An 8338-nucleotide genomic window follows, 5' to 3' on the forward strand; every position below is an offset into this window, starting at 1 on the left:
CATAAAACCTATTCTTTTGAGATCATGCCAGCAGATGTGTAGCCAGACCTTGGGGTTTGGGGGGCTTGAGCCCAAAGTGGGGAAGGCATACAACAATTTTGCCCCACCCCCATGCTCTTGGCCCCCTGTGACCCCACATACCTTAGTCCTGCCAACAGAAGCCCTTCTCCACCCAAAGCCAAGCAATTGCTGGTGCTTTCCTGGACCACTGCAGTGCAAAGCCCCCCCCCAGCATGTTTGGTTTTCATAAAACTGAGCATACATGGGAGAGACTTCCCCCCCCCCCCCCTGCTTACTTAATTTTCATGCATGCATAGAGTGTGGGCCTCCCTCATGCATGCTCAGTTTCACAAAAATCAGGCATGTGGGGGGGGGGGGGGGCGGTGCATTAGTGACCCAGGCAAAGTGCTGCCAACTGCCAGACGTTGGGGAGAGAAGAGCCTCTGCGGTGGGGCTCGGGAACCTCCGTCAGCCAACTCAGTAGACAGCACCTCAATTTGGGGGGGGGGGGAGGCTAAACCCACATTTGGAGACCCAGGCCCCCGAGTCCCCCCTCATGGCTACACCATTGCTTGTCACGTACCTGTGACCTGGATTAGCCACTGTTGGAAACAGGATGCTGGAACTGATGGATCTTTCGTCTGTCCTACTATGGCGATGCTTATGTACTTAAGTGCTTATGGTTTATACAATCTATTGTTTAATTTATTGGGCTAATATCTCGAAACTGAAACAAATAAACAAATAGTGTGAAATGTGTAGTAACAAGATGAAAGAAATTAGACAAAGAATGCAACAATTATTATAGTTATAGCGCTGAAGTTTTAAACCTCAAGGATTTTCCAGCAATAATTGATAATAATGAAAAGGAAGTGTATTCTTTATGTTTATCAGAGGAAGAAGACTACCTTGCAAAATTTATGGTAAGAGTGTCAACGTACTTTGTTATGCATATTTTCCTTCTCTTGCCTGCTGTTCTTTCTAGGCATGTTCTATTACTGAAAATCATAAAAACAATACACAACTTGATTGCCTTCCGGAAACTACTAAAGACCAACCTGTTCAAAAAGACCTGTCATATTGATACTTCATAAATGACCTGACTTCAAAACTCTACCAGAACAAGATAATATCGTACTCTTTATACGGTTTACGTTAATTACTTGTCACTAAATGATCTTTCTTACACCTGTTATGTACTGTTTAGACACTTACTTTAATTGATCTTATTACTGTTTGTACCCTACACCTTATACCTTGTATTTCTCATTCCGTAAATGGCTATTGCCACTTCGGCTTTATGTAAGCCACATCGAGCCTGCAAAGAGGTGGGAAAATGTGGGATACAAATGCAAAAAATAAATACATATGTGTTGGATTTGGTAACACAGGGGCCCTTTTACTAAGCTGTGCTAAAAGAGACCATGCGCTATGACAAGTGCTAATTTCTAAATTAGCGTGTGAACCCTTATTGACACGTTTTTAGCAGGTGGAAGGGGCTCATGTGTTAGGTTGGTGCATTAGTGACCCAGGCAAAGTGCTGCCAACTGCCAGACGTATAAACTGCCAGATTGTATAAACGTGTGGCAGTGTAGCAGCACTAACTCTGCCTCCGTTGCAGCCCTCTGCCATGGAGGCTATCTCTTCTCCCACACGCCCCGCCCAATTGGCCGCGGCGGAGGCGTTGGGCTACTACTCTCACCCTCCTGTAGTTTCCAACCCCCACCTACCGCAGTCTCACTGCTTCTCATCCTTTGAAGCCCATTCCATCCGGCTATTCTACCCGCTACCACTCAGAGTGGCAGTCATTTACCGCCCCCCTGATAAATCCTTCCCTTCCTTCCTTACCGACTTTGATGCTTGGCTCTCTGTCTTTCTTGACCCCTCATCTCCGTCCCTCATTCTCGGAGACTTTAACGTACATGCTGATGACCTATCCGACCCCCATGCTTCTAAGTTCCTCACCCTAACATCCTCCTTCAACCTCCAGCTGTGCTCCACCACCCCTACTCATCGTGACGGCCATTGTCTTGACCTCGTCCTCTCCTCCTCCAGCTCACCCTCCAATTTCCACGTCTCAGCTCTTCCTCTCTCCGACCATCACCTGATCACATTCACACTTCTTCACCCCCCCCTCCACCCCGTCCAACTTTAACCACCACCTCCAGGAACCTCCAGGCTATTGACCCTCCACCTTATCATCTACTATCTCTAATCTCCTCCCCTCCATCATGTCCTCCGAAACTGTCGACAAAGCGGTCTCCGCCTACAATACCGCCTCTCCTCTGCTTTGAACACCCTTGCGCCATCCATCTCCCGTCCCACAAAGCGCACCAATCCCCAGCCCTGGCTGACTCCTTGCATCCGTTACCTTCGCTCCTGCACCCGATCCGCTGAGCGCCTCTGGAGGAAATCTCGTACCCTTCCAGACTTCCTCCACTACAAATTCATGCTATCCTCCCTCCACTCCTCCCTATTCCGTGCAAAACAGGACTATTACACCCAATTGACCAATTCTCTCAGCTCCAACCCTCGTCGTCTCTTCACCACCCTTAACTCCCTCCTAAAAGTGCCCCCCGCTCCCACTCCCCCTTCTCTCTCTCCTCAATCACTGGCCGACTATTTCCGACAAAGTGCAAAAGATCAACCTTGAGTTCACGACCAAGCCACCACCTCCTCTTCACCCTTTAACCCTCTCCATCAACCAACCTACCCAGGTCTCTTTCTCCTCTTTTCCTGAGATCACCGAGGATGAAACTTCCCGCCTTCTTTCCTCCTCGAAATGCACCACCTGTTCCTCTGATCCCATCCCCACCAACCTACTCAACACCATCTCCCATACTGTCACCCCCGCCATCTGTCGCATCCTCAACCTCTCTTTCTCCACTGCAACTGTCCCTGACACCTTCAAGCACGCCGTTGTCACACCTCTCCTCAAAAAACCTTCACTTGACCCTACCTGCCCCTCCAACTACCGCCCCATCTCTCTTTTACCCTTCCTTTCCAAAATACTTGAGCGCGCTGTTCACAGCCGCTGCCTTGACTTTCTCTCCTCTCATGCCATCCTCGATCCACTTCAATCCGGCTTTCGCCCTCTGCACTCGACAGAAACAGCACTCTCTAAAGTTTGCAAAACCTGCTCCTGGCCAAATCCAGAGGTCACTACTCCATCCTCATCCTCCTCGATCTTTCCGCCGCATTTGACACTGTCAACCATGATTTACTTCTTGCCATGCTGTCCTCTTTTGGGTTCCAAGGCCCTGTCCTCTCCTGGTTCTCCTCTTATCTCTCCCACCGCACCTTCAGGGTACACTCCCATGGATCTTCCTCCACTCCCATCCCACTATCTGTTGGAGTTCCCCAGGGATCTGTCCTTGGACCCCTTCTCTTCTCAATCTACACCTCTTCCCTGGGCTCGCTGATCTCGTCTCATGGTTTTCAGTATCATCTTTATGCTGATGACACCCAGCTATACCTCTCCACACCTGACATCACCGTGGAGACCCAGGCCAAGGTATCGGCCTGTTTATCCGACATTGCGGCATGGATGTCCAACCGCCACCTGAAGCTGAACATGTCCAAGACCGAGCTCCTCGTCTTTCCTCCTAAACCCACTTCTCCTCTTCCTCCACTCTCTATCTCTGTTGATAACACCCTTATCCTCCCTGTCCCATCTGCCCGCAACCTCGGAGTCATTTTCGACTCCTCCCTCTCCTTCTCTGCGCATATCCAACAGACTGCCAAGACCTGTCGCTTCTTCCTCTTCAACATCAGCAAAATTCGCCCTTTCCTCTCTGAGCACACCACCAGAACTCTCGTCCACGCTCTCATTACCTCTCGCCTTGATTACTGCAACTTACTCCTCACCGGCCTCCCACTCAGCCATCTATCCCCCCTTCATTCAGTTCAGAACGCTGCTGCACGTCTTATATTCCGCCAAAACCGATATACTCATATCACCCCTCTCCTCAAATCACTTCACTGGCTTCCGATCAGTTATCGCATACAATTCAAGCTCCTCCTCCTTACCTACAAATGCACTCAGTCTGCGGCTCCTCACTACCTCTCCACCCTCATCTCCCCCTATGTTCCCCCCGTAACCTCCGCTCACAGGACAAGGCCCTTCTCTCAGTACCCTTCTCCACCACTGCCAACTCCAGACTCCGCCCATTCTGCCTTGCCTCACCCCATGCCTGGAACAATCTTCCTTTACCCATACGCCATGCCCCCTCCCTACCCATCTTCAAATCTCTGCTTAAAACTCACCTCTTCAATGCTGCCTTCGGCGCCTCACCACTCGAGATATATAAATACCCCAATCTATCCACCCTATCAGACTAACTGTTCACTCGTCCTCTAGATTGTTCACTTGTCTTTAGATTGTTTTCTTGTCTTTTAGATTGTAAGCTCTTTGAGCAGGACTGTCCTTCTATGTTTAAATTGTACAGCGCTGCGTAACCCTAGTAGCGCTTTAGAAATGCTAGTTAGTAGTAGTAGTAGTACTGGGTACGCCTACTCTCTGCCCCCCCAAACATCTATTTATTTAGTGCTTAACACTGTTTAATAAAAGGGTAATTTATTTGATATACTACTGCCTTTCTGTGGGTACAGGCAAAGTGGTTTACATATATTATGTGCAGGTACCAGGGGCGTAGCCAGACTTCGACAAGGGGGGGGGCAGGGCCCTGGGTGTGGGGGCATATTTTGGCCCACCTCCCCCCACCACCCTCCTGCCACTGCTTCTGCACCCCCCCCCCCCACGGCCGCTGGCGCCTCCCCGCTGCCACCCTCCTGCTGCCGCTTCTGCTCCCCCCTCCACTGCCACTGCTTAGGTACCGCTAAAGCATTTGTCTCATGCTGGTCTCACATTGCGTGGCACCCTGTTCTGTTTTTAGTCGTTGTGTACTCGCATGCTCAATTGCATTAAAACGAGTGTGCACAGTGACTGAAAACAGGACAGAGCACCAGGCAATGTGAGACCAGCGTGGGACAAATGCTTTAGCTGAAACCGGGGGCCCCAGAGCCAATTTGGGGGGCCCAGGCCCCCATGGCCCCCCCGAAGCTACACCACTGGCAGGTAGTTTTCTCTGTCCCTAGTGAGCTCACACTCTAAGGGGTCCTTTTAAGGAGGTGTGGTAAAAAGTGGCCTGCAGTAGTATGGGTGCGTGTTTTGGACGTGCGCTGGGCTATTTCTTTACTGCGTCTGGAAAAAAGGTGGTTTTTTTAATGGGCCGGGAAATGGACGTGCGGCAAAATTAAAACTAGCATGCACCTATTTATGGCCTGGACCCTTAATGCCACCCATTGACTTAGCTGTAAGGCTTACGTACTACCCACATGGTACTATTGTCCACTCTTTTTACCTATGTTATCTCCATGATACTTTGTACCATTCTTTGTATTATCTCTATGATACTATGTACCATACTTTGTATTATCTCTGTGATACTATGTACCATGCTTTGTAAGCCGCACTGAACCTGCTATTGAGCAGGAAAGAGCGGGGTATAAATAGTAACATAGTACATAGTAGATGACGGCAGAAAAAGACCCGCACGGTCCATCCAGTCTGCCCAACAAGATAAACTCATGTGTATACCTTACCTTGATTTGTACCTGTCTTTTTCAGGGCACAGACCATATAAGTCTGGCCAGCACTAACCCCTCCTCCCAACCACCAGCCCCGCCTTCCACCACCAGCTCTGGCACAGACCGTATAAGTCTGGCCAGCACTATTCCCCGCCCCCACCACCAACCCTCTTCCCCCCACCCGATCCTAACCGTGCAGTGCATGCCAACTTCCAATTACCGCTGGGGCCATTTCATCTTTTGAATTTCTGACTTTGTACTTAATTCTGGATTAAAAAAAAACCCCAAAACAACCAACCAAACAAACCTTTTAAACAGTTGAATAAAAGGAGTACTAGGTGCTTCCTCTTTAGCATTCCATGGAACTCAATTACACAGTGTAAGAATTTTTCCAAATGTTATGCAGTTGGCAATTAGCTTTGCGGATAGTTTCCAGGAGGGTGTACAACAGCTCTCCAGTGCCTGAGGGTGCATTTTAAATTTGCACTCCCACCTCCAATGCATTCCACATAAGCCTATGCTTTTATTTTTTTGTTCTTTCTTCAGTACTCTCTCTTAGAGGTACTAGAGGATTATGGCTCCATCCACTCTTTTGGTGTACCACTGGGAATATCTTGGTTTGTAACCTGTCTTGGTATAACATACGTATCAATTTAAACAACAGTACACAACCAACGAAATAGAAGCAAATAGTGACTCACGTCTAATAACTCAACATTCTAACTTGACCGCGTGGCCTAATGGATAAGGCGTCTGACTTCGGATCAGAAGATTGAGGGTTCGAGTCCCTTCGTGGTCGCTTACTTTTAAGTGGTGACAAAAAAAATTTACCTCAAGTAAATACTGTTAGCTCTTTAGAAACGAACTGTCGTTTCACAAATGGGTGAATAGTCCATACCTAAATGCTGTTAACACACAAACGAGCTTTGCTGAAATGTTTCACCACTCGGACCGGATAATTGACTTTATTTTTTACTTTTAGCGTTACCATATTTGCGAGGCAAAAAGGCAGAAAAAATAAAATGCTTGCTTCCTTTGCTAAAGAAATATTTAATCATAGCATATGTGCTTTTAGTTAACGAACACAGAACAAGCAGCGACTGACTTTAAGTACAGCAATAAACAATAATATATTTATGTCAAAAACTTCCAGATTTCAGTTTGACTGAGCCTGAGTCCAAATGTACTTAGCACCCTATTTACTTTTGAATGAAAAACAAGTGAAATAGCATTAGCGGAAGTAATGTAATGCAAGGGTTAAGCAGACTACAAGAAAGGACTATTACACAGCGCCCCAGTGGCCTAATGGATAAGGCACTGGCCTCCTAAGCCAGGGATTGTGGGTTCGAGTCCCATCTGGGGTGTAAATAATTTTTAAACGTTCGTTGTTTTTTAGCAAAACCATATTAATTAAATCAAGCTTCCTCAATCCTCCCGCACACCAACCAAAGTGCTGTAGTTAATATAATTCTAGTTGGATACTTGATTATTTAATATGATTGGAAGAGATTCACTTCCCATGACAATCTAACAGTTTTAACTGTGATCCACGTTGACAAGTCACGTCCTGGCTTGGAGATTTTCCTTTTTTTTTTTTTTTAAATACATTTCGGAAAAGCTATATTTTTATCTTTGGAATTGCAGAGCTCTGAGCTTCATTGGCTGCCCCTGCACACGTGCCTTCCCATCATCAACGTTACTCTTCCTGGAACAGAACAAATTGTTAGTGCAGTCTGCAAACTTTCTCCAGGCCCCTAGGTTTTATTGGCAGGCTTCTTTTACCTGCCAGCGAAACAATGGTTTTCCGTTTGTGTGGAACTGCAATTTGTAAACATATTTTTTCATGCTGTGCAAAAATTTAAGATTATAAATCCATTATTTAAATGCTCCCCCCCCCCCCCATTCAAGGCAAAAAGGCTAATAATGACAAAACAGCTACCGTAAAGACAGTGAAGCAGCGCAACAGTGAATTAAAAACTACATTCTGGCGGTCCGCAAATCGAAAAGCGAACTCGACCTCCCGCTCTTAGAGGTTTGCAACCCAATATACTTAAAAAAAATCTTATTTCTACTGTAGAGTTTAATCATTTATTTATAATTTTTAATTTTACAAGGGTCACTTGCAAACAGTAATACAGAGATGACTGTACATAGTAACATAGTAGATGACGGCAGAAAAAGACCTGCACGGTCCATCCAGTCTGCCCAACAAGATAAACTCATATGTGCTTCTTTTTGTGTATACCTGACTTTGATTTGTTTCTGCTATTTTCAGCACTAGCCCCGCCTCCCAACACCGGCTCCGCCACCCAATCTCGGCTACGCTTCTAAGGATCCATTCCTTCTGAACAGGATTCCTTTATGTTTATCCCACCACCTCCCACAGGAGAGCATTCCAAGTATCCACCACTCTCTCCATGAAAAAAATACTTCCTGACATTTTTCTTGAGTCTGCCCCCCTTCAATCTCATTTCATGTCCTCTAGTTCTACTGCCTTTCCATCTCCGGAAAAGGTTCATTTGCAGATTAATACCTTTCAAATATTTGAACGTCTTATCATATCAACCCTGTTTGTCCTTTCCTCCAGGGTATACATGTTCAGGTCAGCAAGTCTCTCCTCATACGTCTTGTAACGCAAATCCCATACCATTCTCGTAGCTTTTCTTTGCACCGCTTCAATTCTTTTTACATCCTTAGCAAGACACGGCCTCCAAAACTGAACACAATACTCTAGGTGGGGCTTCACCAA

General features: G+C 46.7%; 2 non-coding genes across 2 annotated transcripts; both read left to right on the forward strand.

Annotated features, from left to right (window-relative positions):
* The first annotated feature begins 6315 nt into the window (after nt 1–6315).
* On the forward strand, nt 6316–6388 carry TRNAR-UCG. Its single transcript has one exon. It is a non-coding gene; the product is annotated as a tRNA-Arg (tRNA).
* A 492-nt stretch (nt 6389–6880) lies between these two features.
* On the forward strand, nt 6881–6953 carry TRNAR-CCU. Its single transcript has one exon. It is a non-coding gene; the product is annotated as a tRNA-Arg (tRNA).
* The last annotated feature ends 1385 nt before the right edge of the window (nt 6954–8338 follow it).

This window comes from Microcaecilia unicolor, chromosome 6, assembly GCF_901765095.1.
Source record: "Microcaecilia unicolor chromosome 6, aMicUni1.1, whole genome shotgun sequence".
Classification (NCBI taxonomy): domain Eukaryota; kingdom Metazoa; phylum Chordata; class Amphibia; order Gymnophiona; family Siphonopidae; genus Microcaecilia; species Microcaecilia unicolor.